This window comes from Staurois parvus, unplaced genomic scaffold (assembly GCF_062004578.1).
Source record: "Staurois parvus isolate SC_StPar_1 unplaced genomic scaffold, SC_StPar_1.0 ptg001058l, whole genome shotgun sequence".
NCBI lineage: Eukaryota > Metazoa > Chordata > Amphibia > Anura > Ranidae > Staurois > Staurois parvus.
In genome coordinates, this window is record NW_028318854.1 from 676,080 (window position 1) to 697,291 (window position 21,212).

The 21,212-nt window shown below is 41.9% G+C and overlaps 1 protein-coding gene across 2 annotated transcripts in view; it reads left to right on the forward strand.

The window, feature by feature from the left end:
• The first annotated feature begins 509 nt into the window (after positions 1-509).
• The window catches only part of CLIP3 (CAP-Gly domain containing linker protein 3), a 57,758-nt gene continuing 37,055 nt past the window's right edge, over positions 510-21,212 (forward strand). The window contains exon 1 of one of the 2 annotated variants that reach the window (XR_016307523.1): positions 510-975. The gene's annotated coding sequence lies outside the window, so the exon portion shown is untranslated. The remainder of the gene's footprint in view (positions 976-21,212) is intronic. The other variant, XM_089658198.1, reaches the window with a different exon arrangement.

The following is a 21,212-nucleotide window of genomic DNA, read 5'->3' on the forward strand; positions in this document are numbered from 1 at the left end:
TGTCTCGTTATTCCTCCACGCAGATCTCTGGCTGTCTCGTTATTCCTCCAGGCAGATCTCTGGCTGTCTCATGACACCTCCACGCAGATCTCTTGCTGTCTCATGACACCTCCACGCAGATCTCTGGCTGTCTCATGACACCTCGACGCAGATCTCTGGCTGTCTCGTGACACCTCCACGCAAATCTCTGGCTGTCTCGTGACACCTCCAGGCAGATCTCTGGCTGTCTCGTGACACCTCCACGCAGATCTCTGTCTGTCTCGTTATTCCTCCACGCAGATCTCTGGCTGTCTTGTGACACCTCCACGCAGATCTCTGGCTGTCTCGTGACACCTCCACGCAGATCTCTGGCTGTCTCGTTATTCCTCCACGCAGATCTCTTGCTGTCTCGTTATTCCTCCACGCAGATCTCTGGCTGTCTTGTGACACCTCCACGCAGATCTCTGGCTGTCTCGTGACACCTCCACGCAGATCTCTGGCTGCCTCGTTATTCCTCCACGCAGATCTCTTGCTGTCTCGTTATTCCTCCACGCAGATCTCTTGCTGTCTCGTTATTCCTCCACGCAGATCTCTTGCTGTCTCGTTATTCCTCCACGCAGATCTCTGGCTGTCTCATGACACCTCCACGCAGATCTCTGGCTGTCTCGTGACACCTTCTCTCTGTATTTTTGTCTCTGTAGAACCTCCACCCCTCCTCTGCCGTCTGCTCTCCCTGCCTCCTCTGCTGTGGCTCTCCCCTCCTCCCTTCTCTCCTCCCTCTCATTATCTGCACAGTTCCCCAGCATCCCAGTGACGCAGGAATGAAAGAAAAAACATCAGGATAACAGGACCAGCATCAGGACCATCATCCGGCTGATAGCGGGACACAGCATCAGGACCACAATCCACCTGATCAGGAGGAGGAGGGGAGGACCAGGGCTGAGCATCAGGTGAATCAGGACCAAGGACAGCAGCCTGGGATAGAGCAAGGCCTGGGTGAGTCTGTCTCCATACCTCCCGGAGGAGAGGACGGTGGTATCCACAGGATGTATAGGGCATAGGACCAATATATATCAAGAACATTTAGACCATTATACAGTATATATAGTCCGGGAGAACATAGCCAAGGTGTATCCGAATATACAAAATATGTTGTATGGCTAGAAAAAAAACAATACAAATAGCTGCACGCTAGATTAGGAAGAAAAGGCCTAGTGAGGTTTATAGAGAAAATAAAATGAATGGGATAGTGAAAGGTAGGTGTGCAATGCAAAGTAAGCACCGCAATAAGTGGGTAGGTATCAGTATACAAAGAGATACAAAGGTAGGTAAATATTGTTAAAAAAAAAAAAAAAAGGTAAGGAGGCATATACACACAGTGAGGTATAGAGAGGTAGGTAGGTATGGAGAGAGGCACCATATCAATGGGATAAGGGTGTGTAGCTGGAAGGAAGGAACACAAAACACACAAAATACAGACAGATCAATGTGTAGGTATGTAGAGAAGTAGGTAGGTATGCAGGCAGATATATAGATTCACATGTAGAAAGATAAAAATACAAAGAGATATGTGGATAGGTATGTAGGGAGGTAAGTACTCATATTCATCTAGAATGGTAGGTATTTAAAAGAACACATGGTTAGGTATGTAATGAGGTAGGTACATGTAGGTATATACAAATAGGCACACAGAAAGGTAGGTGCACGGACAAATACACAAATACAGTGGATACAAGAAGAGTTAGGTATAGAGAAGGGTACAAGACAATGTATATAGAGTGGTAGGTATACAGGGGGATAAGCAGATACGGGTACATACTAGACAGGTAAATGTACAAAAATGTTTATAGGCAGGTAATGAGAGAAAAAGGTACAGAGAAAGATACACAGATACGTATATAGAGAGGTAGGTAGACAGAAACAAGTACAAATATATATGTAGGGTACTGGGTATAATAAGGAAATAAAAACAAATGAGGTATGTGAAGGGAGGTACAGATAGATATACAGGGATCAATAGACAGGTATAGTAAGGTAGGCATGCATGGATATAAAGAGAGGTAGGTAGACAGGGGTATATACAGATAGATATGTAGAGAGGTAGGTATAGAGGGACAGAGAACAATGAATAGGTATAGTAGGGTAGGCATACAGGGTATATACAGATAGATATGTAGAGAGGTAGGTATACAGGGTATATACAGATAGATATGTAGAGAGGTAGGTATACAGGGTATATACAGATAGATATGTAGAGAGGTAGGTATACAGGGTATATACAGATAGATATGTAGAGAGGTAGGTATACAGGGTATATACAGCTAGATACGAAGACTAGTAGGGGTAGGCAGGTAGATACAGAGAGATCAATGGACAGGTATAAAAAGGTAGACATACAGAGGGATATAGAGAGAGAGGCAGGTACAGAGGGTATATACAGATAGATATGTAGAAAGGTAGGTATACAGGGCATATACATATAGAGATGTTCAGAGGTAGGTCTACAGGGTATATAGGGTATAGTCATATAGATATGTAGAAAGGTAGGTATATTGGGTATATACAGATAGGTAGGTAGGTAGGTATATAGGTATACAGGTTATATACAGAAAGATAAGTGGAGAGGTTGGTATACAGGGTATATACAGATATGAAGAGAGGTAGAAAGCCATCAAATATGTATGTAGAGGTAGAAACAGAGGGATATAAAGAGAGGTAAATACAGTATACGTGGCTTTGTATATAGGGAGGTAGGTATACACAGGCAGAAAGGTATGTAGTGAGGTTAGGTATGCAGAAGTATAAACAGAGAGCTGTGTATGGAAGGGTATACAAAAACATATACACATACAGTATATATATATTAGAGAAGAAAGTACAGAGATGAACATGGAGAGGCATGCAGAGCGGTGGGTATAGAAAGGATATAGAGAAAGGAGGTTATATAGAAGATAGAACAAGTATAATATACCTCTGCTAGACATAGGAGGGTGACTGCAGTTAGTATACAGGTGTACATATATAAATGTGGATATGTCAAGGCTCTGAACATTGGTCATGTAGGAGGAATGAAGGTACAGAGGGAATATAGGAGAGAATAGCTATATATGTACAGTACATGTATGTGAATGAACACATGTCAATCAGTGCCATCCACTATAATGACTTCCATCTCCAGCCCTCCTCCAGAATCCACCCATACCCCACCTCCCTCTCTCAGCTCAGCTCAGCTCTGGGTTCTTCTCCTTTCTTCCCTTCATCATTTCTTGTCTCCGTCCTGTTCAGCAGTTTCTTTTCTGTCCGTCTGTCTCTTGTGTCCTGTACATGTCTCTCTCCCCCCCTTCCTGCACTATGTCTTTATGCCTCTTGTCTTTCTTTCTCCCTCTATCTCTTTCTTGTTGTCTGTTTGCCCAATCTCTCCTCTCTCTCTCTCTCCCCCCCCCCCTCCTTATTTCTTTTTTTGTTATTATTATATTGCATATTATACTGCCTCTTCTCTCTCTCTTCTTTCTATACTGTGTGTCTGCCTGTATTCCTCCTTTCTCCTTCTCTCCCTTCCCTCTATATTGTCTCTCTGCCCCCCTTTCTTTAATTATACACTGTAACTCTGTGTCTCCTCTCCTCCTTTCTTCCTCGCTCACTTCTTTTACTGTATTGTGTCCCTTTGCCTTCTCTCCTCCTTTTTCTTGCTCTCTCTTTTTCTTCCATACTGTGCCTCTGTGTCCCCCTCTCCTTCTAGCTCTTCTTTCTATACTGTGTGTGCTGTCTTTCCTCTTTTCTCCTTCTCCCTATACAGTCTCCCCCCCCCCTTTATGTATCTCTATACGGTATCTCTGTCCCTTCACTCCTCCTTTCTTCCTCTTTCTTTTTCTTTATATACTTTGCGCCTTCTTTCCTCCTTTTGCCTTCTATGCTTTTTTTTCACTATGCTGTGTCTCCTCTCATCTCTTCTTTCTTTCTTTTTTTTTTTTTTTTTTACTACTATACTGTGTCTGTACAATCTCTTCATCTTTTTCCCTCTCTCTTTCTTTTACTATATTCTGTTGCCTTTCCTCCTTTCTTCCTCACTCTCTCTTCTTTCTATACTCTATCTACTCTGTCTCTGTTCGCTCTCCTTCTTTCTCCCTTTTTCCCTCCCCTTACTATTATGTGCACTCTCTCCTCTCCCTCTCATTGTCCTGCTTTCACCCTTCTTATCTCTGTGTCCTTCTTTTCCTCTGTCCCATGGCTTTTCTTTCTCTCTTTCTCTTCCTTTCTTCTTGTCTTTCTTTCTCTTCCTTTCTTCTTGTCTTTCTTCCTTCCTTTTTTCTTGACTTTCTTTCTCTTCCTTCCTTTCTTCTTGTCTTTCTTTCCCTTCCCTTCCTTCCTTCCTTCCTTTCTTCTTGTCTTTCTTTCCCTTCCCTTCCTTCCTTCCCCTATCCTCTCTCTGTTCTTTGCCCCTTTGCCCTAATGAATACTTTATTATCTATTCCACCACTCTTCTTATTTTTAACCTCTCATCTTCACCCTTTAATATCCTCTCTTGTCATACTACTTTGTTTTTTTCCACATCATTTATCTCCCTAGCTTTATGTTTTTCTTTTTTCCAGCAAAATAAAGTATCTCCATGTATTGTACACCCCACACCTCTCCCTGCATGTAAATCTTCTCTTTTCTCTGGCCCCCTGTGTGTCCTGTGCTGCCCTGCTAGCCCTGGCTCTATGCCTGGGGACATTTCCCGACACCGCCATCCTTGGAATAATCTAGCAGCCTGAGAACAGTCGGTGACGGGCCCTGGCTGGTAGCCTGGCTCTGTCCCACCTCTCTGACTGTGGAGAGAAGCTTTGTCTGTCTAATACAATCACCATCTTGTGTTCACATTGATTGCATTGCAAGCTGCAGAATTCTGTGTGCTGGCTGCAGACTAAATGTGGGTGAATGGCCATCACATTGGGTTTATTCTATGGTGTGGAATGTCAATGAAAGACAGAAAGACAAGGGCTTTCTGTTGTGGTAACTAATCTTCATAGTATTGTCACTAGGAGAAACAAAGCGCCTTTTCTTTTGTGTTGATAGGATGCTGGTATATGCAACAACATAACTGATCTAAAGTGTTTGTTGTACAGATTGTGAACTGGAATTTCTATACTTACTACTTACTTCTAATGATACCGGTCTGTACAGAGATGTCCAATTCTAATGATACTGGTCTGTAAAGAGATGTCCAATTCTGAGGATACTGGTCTGTACAGAGATGTCCAATTCTGAGGATACTGGTCTGTACAGAGATGTCCAATTCTGAGGATACTGGTCTGTACAGAGATGTCCAATTCTAAGGATACTGGTCTGTACAGAGATGTCCAATTCTGAGGATACTGGTCTGTACAGAGATGTCCAATTCTAATGATACTGGTCTGTACAGAGATGTCCAATTCTAATGATACTGGTCTGTACAGAGATGTCCAATTCTGAGGATACTGGTCTGTACAGAGATGTCCAATTCTAATGATACCGGTCTGTACAGAGATGTCCAATTCTGAGGATACTGGTCTGTACAGAGATGTCCAATTCTAATGATACCGGTCTGTACAGAGATGTCCAATTCTAATGATACCGGTCTGTACAGAGATGTCCAATTCTGAGGATACTGGTCTGTACAGAGATGTCCAATTCTGAGGATACTGGTCTGTACAGAGATGTCCAATTCTAATGATACTGGTCTGTACAGAGATGTCCAATTCTAATGATACTGGTCTGTACAGAGATGTCCAATTCTAATGATACTGGTCTGTACAGAGATGTCCAATTCTGAGGATACTGGTCTGTACAGAGATGTCCAATTCTAATGATACCGGTCTGTACAGAGATGTCCAATTCTGAGGATACTGGTCTGTACAGAGATGTCCAATTCTAATGATACCGGTCTGTACAGAGATGTCCAATTCTAATGATACTGGTCTGTACAGAGATGTCCAATTCTAATGATACCGGTCTGTACAGAGATGTCCAATTCTGAGGATACTGGTCTGTACAGAGATGTCCAATTCTGAGGATACTGGTCTGTACAGAGATGTCCAATTCTGAGGATACCGGTCTGTACAGAGATGTCCAATTCTAATGATACTGGTCTGTACAGAGATGTCCAATTCTAATGATACTGGTCTGTACAGAGATGTCCAATTCTAAGGATACTGGTCTGTACAGAGATGTCCAATTCTAAGGATACTGGTCTGTACAGAGAGGTCATATTACAATGATACTGGTCTGTACAGAGATGTCCTATTTAATTATACTGGTCTGTACAAAGATGTCCTATTACAATACTACTGGTCTGTACAGAGATGTCCTATTTAATGATACTGGTCTGTACAGAGATGTCCAATTCTAATGATACTGGTCTGTACAGAAATGTCCAATTCTAATGATACTGGTCTTTACAGAGATGTCCTATTTAATGATACTGGTCTGTACAGAAATTTCCAATTCTAATGATATTGGTCTTTACAGAGATGTCCTATTACAATGATATTGGTCTGTACAGAGATGTCCAATTCTAATTATACTGGTCTGTACAGAGATGTCCAATTCTAATTATACTGGTCTGTGCAGAGATGTCCAATTCTAATTATTCTGGTCTGTGCAGAGATGTCCAATTCTAATTATTCTGGTCTGTACAGAGATGTCCTATTCTAATTATACTGGTCTGAACGGGGATGTTCTACTTTAAATATACTGGACTGTACAGAGATGTCCTATTGTAATTATATTGGTCTGTACATAAATGTCCAAATATAATTATATTGGTCTGTTCAGAGATGTCCAATTGTAAAGATATCAGTCTTTATAGAGATGTCCAATTCTAATGATACTGGTCTGTACAGGGATTCTGCAAATCACCCAAATATTGCAGAGCATTGTTGCTGATATATACAATAGTAGTTCAATACATATTACTAGCCCAAGCAATTATTTAATACAGATACAGTACCACTTAGGGAGAAGAAAGTCCTAGCCCTAAAGAGAAATGTATAATGGTTCATATGTTCATGACTAAACAATGCAGTTTAAAGATATATTTTGTAAGGTAAAATATTGCATATGAATATTTTATGCTTTCATAAGCATCCAGGAGGTGGTGGTCTTGGATCTTTAGAAGCTTTTTATAGACTCTATAACTTCTCCGTTGGAAAACAACAGTTGTTGACAGAGCTCAGTAACTCAAGAGTACATTTACATACACTTGAATGGGTAAGAGTAATGATTCCTCCACCTGCCAGCTCTCCTCTTTCGTACTTTTAGACTGTTTTCTAGTACATTTTCAGAAATAGAGAGAGAGAGTCTGAAAAGAAGCAGATTTCCTTCTTTTAAAACCCTCAATCTCTATGTGAATCTAGTGTTGCAGTGCACTCTGTTTGAAAGGTTTATTTAACTTATCAGTTTGTAAATTTAATCTATTAAAACAAAATCCCCCCAAACAGTTATATGTGTATTGTATTATAAACATATTGCCACGCTAAACATAAATAACAAACAATACACATCAAAATGGGATCATATGCAAATAAAAGAGTATGTATCAGAGTCCAAGTAATGATGAGAGCAGAAGAGAGTTCCAATATATGTGATAAAATGTAGAGATGGATGCGTGTCATCGCGTCCTCTTGAGATCAGACTGCACCACACCGATGAAGCAATGGACAATGGCACACATATGGTGGGATTGTCCAAAAATACAGGGGTTTTGGTAAGACATAATTCAATATATACAGGAGATCTTGGGGATAACTATTCAAAAGGACCTTTGGGTGTGATTATTTTATAGGTCAGAGATGTCAGTGAAACAATATAAAAATAGTATATTATACCATCTAATTAGCAAAAAGTCTAATCCCCAAATTTTGGCAGGCACAAGACCCTCCAATAATGAGGGACTGGATAGATAGGATCAAGTATAGAAATAAGATGGAGGAGCTATACCATATAAATGAAGATAAAATGGAAAAAGAAAGGATTGGAGTATGATTATAAGACATCTGAAAAATACCTCGAAGTGATGGGTACCTCGGTAGTACAGTTGGAAAATTAAACTGAATAAATGGACAGTCGAAAAGTAAAGAGAGAAAAGGGTTTTAGACTTGGATTGGTAAACAGGGTAGGAAAGAAATGGAAAGGATTACTTGGACAGGGGTAATTTAATGGGGGGGGGATAATGGGGGGTGGGAATAGGGGTAAAGAAGGTATTTGGATTCATTGTTGATTTATGTATTGAAATAAAATTTAGTAAAAGAAAAAAAAAAAAACAATGGACGCTTACCAGATCGAATGGACTCTTATAATGTTAAAAGAGTCAAAGAAGCATGGATTCAAAGCAGATCTGGATACCACTCAATCGTTTCTCCGTATCCTAATTTGAGATCTCCTCCTCCATTCACCTCCAACTTTTCTCATATTTTTCCGATGGAAAGAAGACAACAATGCTGTACCAGACATTTTTCTAGACAGGTTCTAGAAAGCTAAACAAAGGTCACCTGAAGCGATTGACGTCTGTGGCTGCCTAGGAACAGATCTTTATCCCAATTCTCTTTAGTTCTGTTTGTTCTGGAAAGAAACCAAAGTCCTTCTGAGCAAAAGTGAGAGGTGGATGCCAAAATATGAGATAAATTGGAGGTGAACAAAGGAGGAGATCTCAGATTAGGATATGGAGAAACCATTGAGCAGTATCCAGATCAGCTTTGAATCCATGCTTTTTTTACTCTTTTAGCAGTACAAGAGTCCATTCGATTTGGTAAGCGTCCATTGTTTCTTCGGTGTGGTGCACTCTGATCTCAATAGGACGTGGTGACACACATCCATCTCTACATTTTATCACATATATTGGAACTCTCTTCTCCTCTCATCATTACTTGTCTATGATACATACTCTTTTATCTGCCTCTGATCCCATTTTGATGTGTATTGTTGTTTGTTATTTATGTGTAGCGCGGCAATATGTTTATATCAATTTATACACAATTGTTCTGCCATCTGCTTTTTTTTGTTTCATACCAGCACAATTTCTATTGGAAGTGCACATAGGTTTATTTTAAATATCCAATTGAGTCACTGGTGTATCTTTGTACACTCTTACAATTTTTTTTTCACATTCAAACAAATTAGTTGCAATGTACACATTTACCGTATGTAACCATACAGAGGCAACATGCAAGCCATATTGAGCTTAATGACAGACTGACTAAAGCATGTAAATGGAGAGCAATTACAGGTGATAGTTACACAGAACAAGTATCCATGGACAATCATATAGAAGACAGATGTATGTTCAAGTCCAGCAATCAAATATGGGTTTCCAGAGACAATAAAGGAGAGACATCTTAAAGGCATCTGGCAAGTATTGCTAACCATCTGTCCCACACCTTATTGTATTTAGCAGGACAGCCTTTGTGGGTGTAAAGAAGCTTTTTATAGGGAAGAGTAAGGTTCACCTCACGTACCCAAGACTCAAGTGTGGGTGAGGATTGCCTGCATCCAATTTTTGGTAATAATCTTGCGAGCCATAAATAATGTTTCATAAAGGAATATAGTTTGAAATCTATCTGTGTCAGGATCTGGGAGAAGACCTAACAGACAGGGTTGGGGATCTAGAGATAAAGGGGAGCCCATGTGATCAGGGCCATGGATAAGGGGGTACCACCAGGCCTCCTGTACGGGGCCCAGGCCAGCAGAGGGACCCAGGCAGCTGGGTGAATTGGATGTGGGCAGGGAGAGTGACTGGCAAGGTGGGGGGGGGCAATTACTGCAACCAATCCCCTGTATGGCTCTCTCAGCAGCATCTGAAAGCTGACTTCTTCCCTCTCCTTCCCACTGGCTTTATGCTGCTGCAGAGAGCATCATACAGGGAGATGGTTCCAGTAATTGCCCCCCCCCCCGCTGCACCCTTCACCCTCCCTGTACACCATACATTTCCCACTGCTGCCCCCACCCCTGTAATGTTGCCGGCTTCCCTCCTCTCATTCCCACCAGCAGCTGCAAGCACACAATAGGATCCTTCCGGATGGAGAGTGAGGGAAGAGTCTGGTATATATGTGACATTTACCAGCCCCTTCCTTTCCTGAATGAACACAATGAGTGATTGGTACCAATCAATCGCTGTATTCATTCATAATTGAAGCATAGTAAACTGTTTTCTTGTGGGAATGGGGGGGGGGTTGTCAGGTTGGCAGTATGGAGCCCCGTGGTTTGGGGGGCTCTGTCTGGTTGGCTGTATGGGGCCCCGTGGTTTCTAACAGCAGCCCTGCATGTGATCATGTAAGAAGTGAACAACCTGAATCCAGTAAGTTTGTACAACAGGACATGACCATATGAGATGAGAAAAGGTGCCTGTTTGCGTCATGCATAGGAGACATAATGGACTCTGAGAAGGCTTGCAGCAGGATACCCAAACTGGAGTCAGGTAAGCCTTGTGTAGTATGTACAATTGAGTTATGAGACATTCTTACAGATTTCAAAATTTTCAGGTGCGTTCTGGAGGCATTATCGACCATATGCACAGACATGCAAATACTGTGAATTCTTCACCCTATCAATGTTGATCTCTCCCATTGCATAGTGAGGTATATTTATTCTATACAGACAGGAGGCAATGAGTTAAAATTATATATCACATTTTATAAATACATCAGTGAGTTAAAGTGAGTAAACTAACACAGATACAGAAATTTGCTTAATATACACTGCTGAAACAAATTAAAGGAACACTTTGAAAACACATCAGATCTCAATGGGGAAAAATATCATTCTGGATATCTATACTGACATGGACGGGGTAATGTGCTAGGAATGTAAGGATGCCCCATCGTTTGATGGAAATGAAAATTATCAACCTACAGAGGACTGAATTCAAAGGCACCCCGAAAATCAAAGTGAAAAAATGATGCAGCAGGTTAGTCCATTTTGCTGAAATTTCATTGCAGCAATTCAGAACGGTACTCAGTAGTTTGTATGGACCACACCTACTTGTATGCATGCCTGACAACATCGGGGGATGCTCCTAATGAGAGGACGTATAGTGTCCTGGGGGTATTTCCTCCCAGATCTGGACCAGGACATCACTGAGCTCCTGGACAGTCTGAGGTGCAACTTGGCGGTGTCGTATGGACTGAAACATAATATCCCAGAGGTGTTCTATTGGATTTAGGTCAGGCGAGTGTGGTATAAATTCCTTCATCCTCCAGGAACTGCCTGCATACTCTCTCCACATGAGGCCAGGCATTGTCAAGCACCAGGAGGAACCCAGGACCCACTGTACCATCGTAGGGTCTGACATTGGGTCCAGGGATTTCATCCCGATACCTAATGGCAGTCAAGGTGCCATTGTCTAGTCTGTAGAGGTCTGTGTGTCCCTCCATGGATATGCATCCCCAGACCATCACTGACCCACCACCGAAAGGGTCATGCTTAACGATGTTACAGGCAGCATAACGTTCTCCACAGATTCTCCAGACCCTTTCACGTCTGTCACATGTGCTCAGGGTGAACCTGCTCTCATCTGTGAAAAGCACAGGGCACCAGCGGTGGACCTGCCAATTCTGGTGTTCAATGGAAAATGCCAATCGAGCTCTATGGTGCCGGGCAGTGAACACAGGGCCCACTAGAAGACGTTGGGCCCTCAGGCCACCCTCATGAAGTCTGTTTCTGATTGTTTGGTCAGAGACATTCACACTAGTGTCCTGCTGGAAGTCATTTTGTAGGGCTCTGGCAGTGCTCATCCTTTTCCTTCTTGCACAAAGGAGCACATACTGGTCCTGCTGATGGGTTAAAGACCTTCTACTGTCCTGTCCAGCTCTCCTAGAGTAACTGCCAGTCTTCTGGAATCTCCTCCATGCTCTTGAGACTGTGCTGGGAGACACAGCAAACCTTCTGGCAATGGCACGCATTGATGTGCCATCTTGGAGGAGTTGGACTGCCTGTGTAACCTCTGTAGGGTCCAGGTATTGCCTCATGCTACCAGTCACTGACCCTAGCTAAATGCTAAACAAGTGAAAAGCAGTCAGAAAAGATGAGTAGGGAAAAAAATTTCAGTGGCCCCCACCTGTAAAACCATTCCTGTTTTGGGGGTCGTCTCATTGTTGCCCATCTAGTGTACCTGTTGTTAATTTAATTAACGCCAAAGCAGCTGAAACTGATTAACAACCCCTCTGCTACTTAACTGACCAGATCAATATCCCAGGAGTTTAATTGACTTAATGCTATACTCTGATTAAAAACTGCTCCTTTCATTTTTTTGATGCTATCAAATTATTTTGATGCTCTACTCTGATTAAAAACTGTTCCTTACATTTTTTTGAGCAGTGTAATATATATAAAATAATTTTTCAGCACTCATTCCTATCACCCAGCACATGTATTAAACCTCTTTGTCATTTAAAGTCCAAATGAGGTCACTGAATTGTGCAATCAGATGGACTAATGCTAACAACCCCCATTTTCATAGACTTTCCTGTTACAGGATATGAGTGGCCATGACAGTAAAGACTGAACTGGCAATTGATAGCACTGGAAGCATTGCATGTTGGGATTTTTTAAGAGGAATACTAAAAGCATTACTTTAAAGCGTATCTATACCCAAAACCAAACATGTATTATATTGCGACTTACCAATCAATAGATAATGTGAATGCATCAATTTTTTTTTCTTTGGCTTTTTCTCTCTGTTTTCACCTGGTGATCTGGCCAGTAACACACCTCTAGTATTAGTGAGACACCATTCTGGAGGAATGTGTAAAGGACACAGCAGATAGCAGGGGAGATAGGAGTGTTAAATGTATTAGCAGATTTAAATACAAGAACAAGTTGAAGCCAAACTCTAACAAAAACGTTATAATCAGTTTTAGCAAATAGTTTTTTTTTTCCTTTTGGGATAAAGGTTTTACATAAAATAAATAAAAGCTGATCATTGTAAGCACCTCTGCCAGTGTTGAATGGTCCCATCCATGTGATGCATTCTGTTGGAGAGTTTGAGCTTCTGATAATCAGCAGAGTTACTGACTGAATCACCGGATGAGAACAGAAGAAAGCCGAAAAAAAAACGAATGCATCTATCACATCTAAAAATTGGTAAGCTGCAATCTAATAAATGTTTGCTTTAGGGTGGATATAATGCATGTAGTCTTAGATTAGTTAGGAGCAAACTTGTCTGGGAGGGTACCTTATAAACTGGGGGAAATTCAGAAACATGCAAAGCAGTTGAAGAACACGTGTGTGCATGTTCTGAACAATGTAAAAGGGGAGAATGGCAACCATCAATTTAAAACTATCATGGGAATTGCACACTTGGGATTGGAGGTAGCATACCAAGTGCAAATGCCAATTCTCCCACACTCAAACCTACTAGCCGGTTAGAAGGACCTGTAAAATTGGTTCTAATTTTAAGAAAAAAAATCTGTAAATATTTAAGTTGGGTCAAGGTGTCACTGGGAAAGGTATATAGTTACATAATTTAAGGGCAGCTTTAAAGAATAACATTGGTAATGCTACTACAATATGGAACTGGTAGCAGTGCAACCCTGGTCAATGATTGTTGTGTAATGATATTAGTGCCTGATATTGTAACAGTACTGGTCTGTGCTGGGATTGTGTGACTGGTCTTCAGAGTGCTTTATTGTAATAGTACTGGTCTGTACAGGGATTGTGTGACTGGTCTACAGATTGCTTTATTGTAATAGTACTGGTCTGTACAGGGATTGTGTGACTGGTCTACAGATTGCTTTATTGTAATAGTACTGGTCTGTACAGGGATTGTGTGACTGGTCTACAGATTGCTTTATTGTAATAGTACTGGTCTGTACAGGGATTGTGTGACTGGTCTTCAGAGTGCTTTATTGTAATAGTACTGGTCTGTACAGGGATTGTGTGACTGGTCTTCAGAGTGCTTTATTGTAATAGTACTGGTCTGTACTGGGATTGTGTGACTGGTCTACAGAGTGCTTTATTGTAATAGTACTGGTCTGTGCTGGGATTGTGTGACTGGTCTTCAGAGTGCTTTATTGTAATAGTACTGGTCTGTGCTGGGATTGTGTGACTGGTCTACAGAGTGCTTTATTGTAATAGTACTGGTCTGTGCTGGGATTGTGTGACTGGTCTTCAGAGTGCTTTATTGTAATAGTACTGGTCTGTACAGGGATTGTGTGACTGGTCTTCAGAGTGCTTTATTGTAATAGTACTGGTCTGTACTGGGATTGTGTGACTGGTCTGCAGAGTGCTTTATTGTAATAGTACTGGTCTGTGCTGGGATTGTGTGACTGGTCTTCAGAGTGCTTTATTGTAATACTACTATCTGTACTAGGATTGTGTGACTGGTCTTCAGAGTGCTTTATTGTAACAGTACTGGTCTGTACAGAGATTGTGTGACTGGTCTTCAGATTGCTTTATTGTAATAGTACTGGTCTGTGCTGGGATTGTGTGACTGGTCTGCAGAGTGCTTTATTGTAATAGTACTGGTCTGTACTGGGATTGTGTGACTGGTCTTCAGAGTGCTTTATTGTAACAGTACTGGTCTGTGCTGGGATTGTGTGACTGGTCTTCAGAGTGCTTTATTGTAACAGTACTGGTCTGTGCTGGGATTGTGTGACTGGTCTTCAGAGTGCTTTATTGTAACAGTACTGGTCTGTACAGGGATTGTGTGATTGGTCTTCAGAGTGCTTTATTGTAATAGTACTGGTCTGTACAGGGATTGTGTGACTGGTCTGCAGAGTGCTTTATTGTAACAGTACTGGTCTGTGCTGGGATTGTGTGACTGGTCTTCAGAGTGCTTTATTGTAATAGTACTGGTCTGTACAGGGATGGTGTGACTGATCCACAAAGTACTTTATTGCAATAATACTACTTTGTTCTAGAATTGTGTAACTGATCCTCCTTGGTGTGCCTGATATTTTAATGGTTTTGTGACCAGAGTTTTTTTAATCTTGGGTGCCTATACATGTTTATCAGCATCGCCATGTGTCAGTAAACTTGATAGTAACTCCATGACTCATTTTTCTGTTTGACGTTGGGACTGAGATTCTCAGGCTGACAACTAGGAACACGCACAGTTCTGCATTCCAAATGCTCTGCTGCAAGGTTATTTTAAGTTCTCACTGCATAGGACATTTTACATATGGAGGCGTATTGCAGTCACAAAGGAGTTAATAATACTGGTGTAACTGATCCATAGAGTGCCTTATAGTAATGATACTGGTCTGTAATGGGATTGTATGACTGATCCAAAGAGTACCTTATTATAGTGATACTGGTCTGTAATGGGATGGTGTGACTGATCTACAGAGTGCTTTATTGTAATACTACTGTTATGTAATGGGATTGATTGAATGATCCACAGAGTGCCTTATGGTAATAAATTTGTTTCCACTGGGATGGTGTGACTGATCCACAGAGTGCCTTATTGTACTAATACTGGTCTTCACTGGGATGGGGTGACTGATCCAAACAGTACCTCATTATAGTGATACTGGTCTGTACTGGGATTGTGTGACTAATCAACAGAGGGCCTTATTGTAAAAATACTGGTTTGTACTGTGGTGGTGTGACTGATCCATAGAGTGCTTTGTTGTAATCATACTGGTCTGTAATGGGATTGAATTAATGATCCACAGAGTGCCTTATGGTAATAATATTTGTTTCTACTGGGATCGTGTGACTGATCCACAGAGTGCTTTGTTGTAACAATATCGGTCTGTATTGGGATGGTGTGACTGATCCACAGAGTGCCTTATTATAATAATACTGGTCTGTACTGGGATTGTGTGACTGATCCACAGAGTGCCTTATAGTACTAATACTGGTCTCCACTGGGATCGTGTGACTGATCCATAGAGTACCTTATTATAGTGATACTGGTCTGTACTGGGATTGTGTAACTAATCCACAGAGTGCTTTGTTGTAACAATATCGGTCTGTATTGGGATGGTGTGACTGATCCACAGAGTGCCTTATTGTAGTAATACTGGTCTGGACTGGGATTGCGTTGTTGGAATAATTTGTATCACGTAATAAGCCTTGTATCCATATGCAGACTAATTTAATACAGACGTACCAAACTCATAACCTATAGCAGACAATCATATATGAGGTTACTGAAGTCAAATGAGAAAAAAAATAGATAGACATTGATTGGTTCCTATGATTGCTACACTTTACACATTTTCCTTTAGTTTTGAGCCATTATGCTCTCTCCAGCCTCTTTATTAGGTATACCTGTTCAATTGCTCGGTAACACTAATTGCTTATCAGCCAGTCACATGGCAGCAACTCAATGCATTTAGGCATCTAAACGTGGTGAAGGCGACTTGTTGAAGTTCAAACCGAGCATCGGAATGGGGAAGAAAGGGGATTTAAGTGACTTTGAGTGTGGCATGGTTGTTGGTGCCAGATGGGCTGGTCTGAGTATTTCAAAAACTAATGATCTACTGGGATTTTCACACACAACCATCTCTAGGGTTTACAGAGAATGGGCCGAAAAAGAGAAAATATCCAGTGAATGGCAGTTGTCTGGACGAAAATGCCTTGTTGATATCAGAGGTCAGAAGAGAATGGGCAGACTGGTTCAAGATGATAGAAAGGCAACAGTAACTCAAGTAACCACTTGTTACAACCAAGGTATGCAGAATACCAACTCTGAATACACAACATGTCAAACTTTGAAGCCTACAGCAGCAGAAGGCCACTCCTGTCAGCTAAGAACAGGAATTGGAGGCTACACAGGCTCACCAAACTGGACAATAAAAGATTGGAAAAACGTTGCCTGGTCTCGATTTCAGCTGCGACATTCAGATGGTAGGGTCCGAATTTGGAGCAAACAACATGAAATCATGGGTCCATCCTGCCTTGTATCAAGGGTTCAGGCTGGTGGTGTAATGGTGTGGGGGATATTTTCTTGGCACACTTTAGGCCCCTTAGTATCAATTGAGCATCATTTAAAAACCACAGCCTACCTGAGTATTGTTGCTGACCATGTCCATTCCTTTATGACTACAGTGTCCCCATCTTCTGATGGGTCCTTCAATCAGGATCGTGCACCATGTCAAAAACCCTCAAATCACCTCCAAATGGTTTCTTGAACATAACAATGAGTTCACTGTACTCCAGTGGCCTCCACAGTCACCAGATCTCAATCCAATACAGCACCTTTGGGATGTGGTGGAACGGGAGATTTGCATCCTGGATGTACAGCCGACAAATCTGCAGCAACTGCAAAAAGCTATCATGTCAATATGAACCAAAATCTGTGAGGAATGTTTCCAACACCTTGTTGAATCTAAGGCAGTTTTGATGGCAAAAGGGAGTCCTAGCAAGGTGTACCTAATAAAGTGGCCAGTGAGTGTATATAAGAAGTCTGAAAGGGCCCTACTGTTTTCAGAAAGGGATTGGCAGACCAAGGAGACAATTATTATAACCCCCTAAGCTAACCTAACCTAACCCTTAGACAGTGATGGGACCTTCATCAGAGACTTCTGTACTCAGCAACTACGACTGTGCATTGGTGTTACTCAGTATTGATGGCACTTCCAGGAACATTCCCAGCCATGACTTCGCTGCTGAGAATACTGAAGCTGAGTCATTTTGCAACTGCCTTTATTGTAAAGTACACAACTGCCAGTGCATTGGATTACAATGTTGCTTACTTCAGTAGAACTGGTCCCTATTGGGATTGTGTGACTAATCCTGATAACTGGCCTTTACTGGATGAATATGAACCATAAAAGTTTATATATGGACTGAATGAATAAACTGTAGAGTGCTGTTATGACATTGACGTTTACGAAGGTTCTATGATTGAACTACAGATCCTATCTGTCAGGGATCGCGGGTCCCGCTGCGGAGCACGGGTCTGCGCGTGGGCACATTGCCTAGGTGCACCAATGTGCAGGCACTAGGGCCTGGGCACCCGCGGCGGCAATTGCGGCCACGCATGCGCATTCGCTCACGCGGGCGCGCCTGCCACCAATGACGGTGCAGGGCGCGCTATTTAAACTAGCCAGGCGGTGATCAGATTGCCGCAAGGTCTAGTTCCTGTTTCTGAAGTGAGTTCCTAGTTGCCGACCCTGCCTGTCCTGATTCCTGTTGTCAATCTCCTGCTCTGATCCCTGGCTCGTCCCTGACTACTCCTCTGCCTACCCCTATGTTATTGGACCTCCTGTTGCTGAACCTTGGCTCGTGACCTGTTTACTCTTCGCCTACTGCTCTGTGCTGATCTGCCTCCACCGTTACAGACCCGGCTTGTCTGACCACGCTTACCCCTGACTGTCATCCATCCATCCCGCACGGGTCCTGGACTTGTCAGCCCTTCACATCAGGCTCACCCCTGGCACGTACCCTCAGCGGGACCCCTCTACCACAGTTGGGTGCACTCAGGGACTGCGACCTGGTCTCAGTCTTGCACCAAGTCCACCCCCACCATCAGGGGCTCTGGTGAAAAGGCAGACTGGAACTTAGACTCCGCGTCCTGGGGAATCTCGTTCTGTGGGTCCCTAGAGATCCCGCTGGGCGGTGCATGACACTATCCATGGAAGGGCCTGTGTCATGGGGCTTTGTTTTTGTGTCAGTGGCACCACTTGGAGATATTTGTGAGATCGTTCAGAATTCATTGACATTTGCATTTAGCCTGCACTTAACCTCGTTCTAACCTGTCGTTGACATTCTTCAAATGTAATTCTATAGCCTGTCTATGGTAATGGAAGGCTTGCTTGAAGAAAACAAAAGCCAGTTACTACAGACAACAATAATACTGATCTACAATGAGATAGTGTGAACTATTATAACAGCATTGGTCTGTAATGGGATTGGTGGAATGGACCACAAAGGGATTTAAAGTAGAACTAAAGCAAAAAATGTAATTTTTTTCATTTTGGAACATAATATTTTGGTTATAATCTCCGTCAATTTTTTTTTTAACCATCTGTGCCCCATTGTGGAGTTTTTTCTTCACTTCCTATCCCATATCCAAAACATGAAGTGAGGAGCAATTCTTCAAAGTAAGGTTGACCCTAGGTTCAAAAGAACTGAGGTCCCCAGTGGATTTCCCTTCTATTCCCGTTCTGGGGACAACCCAAAATTTGGGATTTTATTTTATTTTCACTCCTGGTAAACAACACAAATAGAGAGGATGAATCTCCCCAACAGGGGCACAGACAGCAATAAAAGCCTGCCAGGGGTGCTAATCCCTCTCCATTCTGTCCACAACTAAAATAAGGTTTTGCCTTTACTCATACCTTAACAATATTGGACTGCACAGGAGTCATATCTTTTTCTATTCTTTGAATGTGCTAAATAAATGACATTCCAAAGATATTTGGGGGAGGAGATTTAAAATATTTGCTACATTGTATAGTTAAATCACAGCATGCCTTACTGCAATGGCACTGACTTTATATGGCTGAAGTGAAGGACACCAACCAAACTGGGGCTGTGTGACTGATCCAATGTAATCATACTGATCTTCACTGGGGTTTTGCCTTATTGTACTTGTAATATAACCAGTCTGTACTGGGATGGTGTGTCTAAGCCATAAAGTGCCGTATTGTAATAATACTGGTCTGTACTGGGATGGTGTGTCTGATCCATAAAGCGCCGTATTGTAATAATACTGGTCTGTACTGGGATGGTGTGTCTAATCCATAAAGTACCGTATTGTAATCATACTGGTCTGTACTGGGATTTTGTGTCTATGCCATAAAGTACTGTATTGTAATCATACTGGTCTGTACTGGGATTTTGTGACTGATCCATAAAGTGCCGTATTGTAATCATACTGGTCTGTACTGGGATGCTGTGACTGATCCATAAAGTGCCGTATTGTAATCATACTGGTCTGTACTGGGATGGTGTGTCTAATCCATAAAGTGCCGTATTGTAATCATACTGGGATGGTGTGTCTAATCCATAAAGTGCTGTATTGTAATCATGCTGGTTTGTACTGGGATTGTGTGCCTAATCCATAAAGTGCCGTATTGTAATCATACCGGTCTGTACTGGTATGGTGTGTCTAAGCCATAAAGTGCCATATTGTAATCATACTGGTCTGTACTGGGATGGTGTGTCTAATCCATAAAGTGCCGTATTGTAATCATACTGGTCTGTACTGGGATGGTGTGTCTAATCCATAAAGCGCCGTATTGTAATAATACTGGTCTGTACTGGGATGGTGTGTCTAATCCATAAAGTGCCGTATTGTAATCATACTGGGATGGTGTGTCTAATCCATAAAGTGCTGTATTGTAATCATGCTGGTTTGTACTGGGATTGTGTGCCTAATCCATAAAGTGCCGTATTGTAATCATACCGGTCTGTACTGGTATGGTGTGTCTAAGCCATAAAGTGCCATATTGTAATCATACTGGTCTGTACTGGGATGGTGTGTCTAATCCATAAAGTGCCGTATTGTAATCATACTGGTCTGTACTGGGATGGTGTGTCTAATCCATAAAGTGCCGTATTGTAATCATACTGGGATGGTGTGTCTAATCCATAAAGTGCTGTATTGTAATCATGCTGGTTTGTACTGGGATTGTGTGCCTAATCCATAAAGTGCCGTATTGTAATCATACCGGTCTGTACTGGTATGGTGTGTCTAAGCCATAAAGTGCCATATTGTAATCATACTGGTCTGTACTGGGATGGTGTGTCTAATCCATAAAGTGCCGTATTGTAATCATACTGGTCTGTACTGGGATGGTGTGTCTGATCCATAAAGCGCCGTATTGTAATAATACTGGTCTGTACTGGGATGGTGTGTCTAATCCATAAAGTACCGTATTGTAATCATACTGGTCTGTACTGGGATTTTGTGTCTATGCCATAAAGTACTGTATTGTAATCATACTGGTCTGTACTGGGATTTTGTGACTGATCCATAAAGTGCCGTATTGTAATCATACTGGTCTGTACTGGGATGCTGTGACTGATCCATAATGTGCCATATTGTAATCATACTGGTCTGTACTGGGGTTGTGTGTCTAATCCATAAAGTGCCATATTGTAATCATACTGGTCTGTACTGGGATGGTGTAAATGATTTACAGAGTGCCTTATAGTAATCATGCTGGTCTGTACTGGAATGGTGTGACTGACCCACAGAGTGCCTTATAGTAATAATACTGGTCTGTACTGGGATTGTGTGACTGACCTACAGAGTGCCTTATAGTAATTATACTGGTCTGTACTGGGATTGTATGAGTGACCCACAAAGTGCCTTATAGTAATGA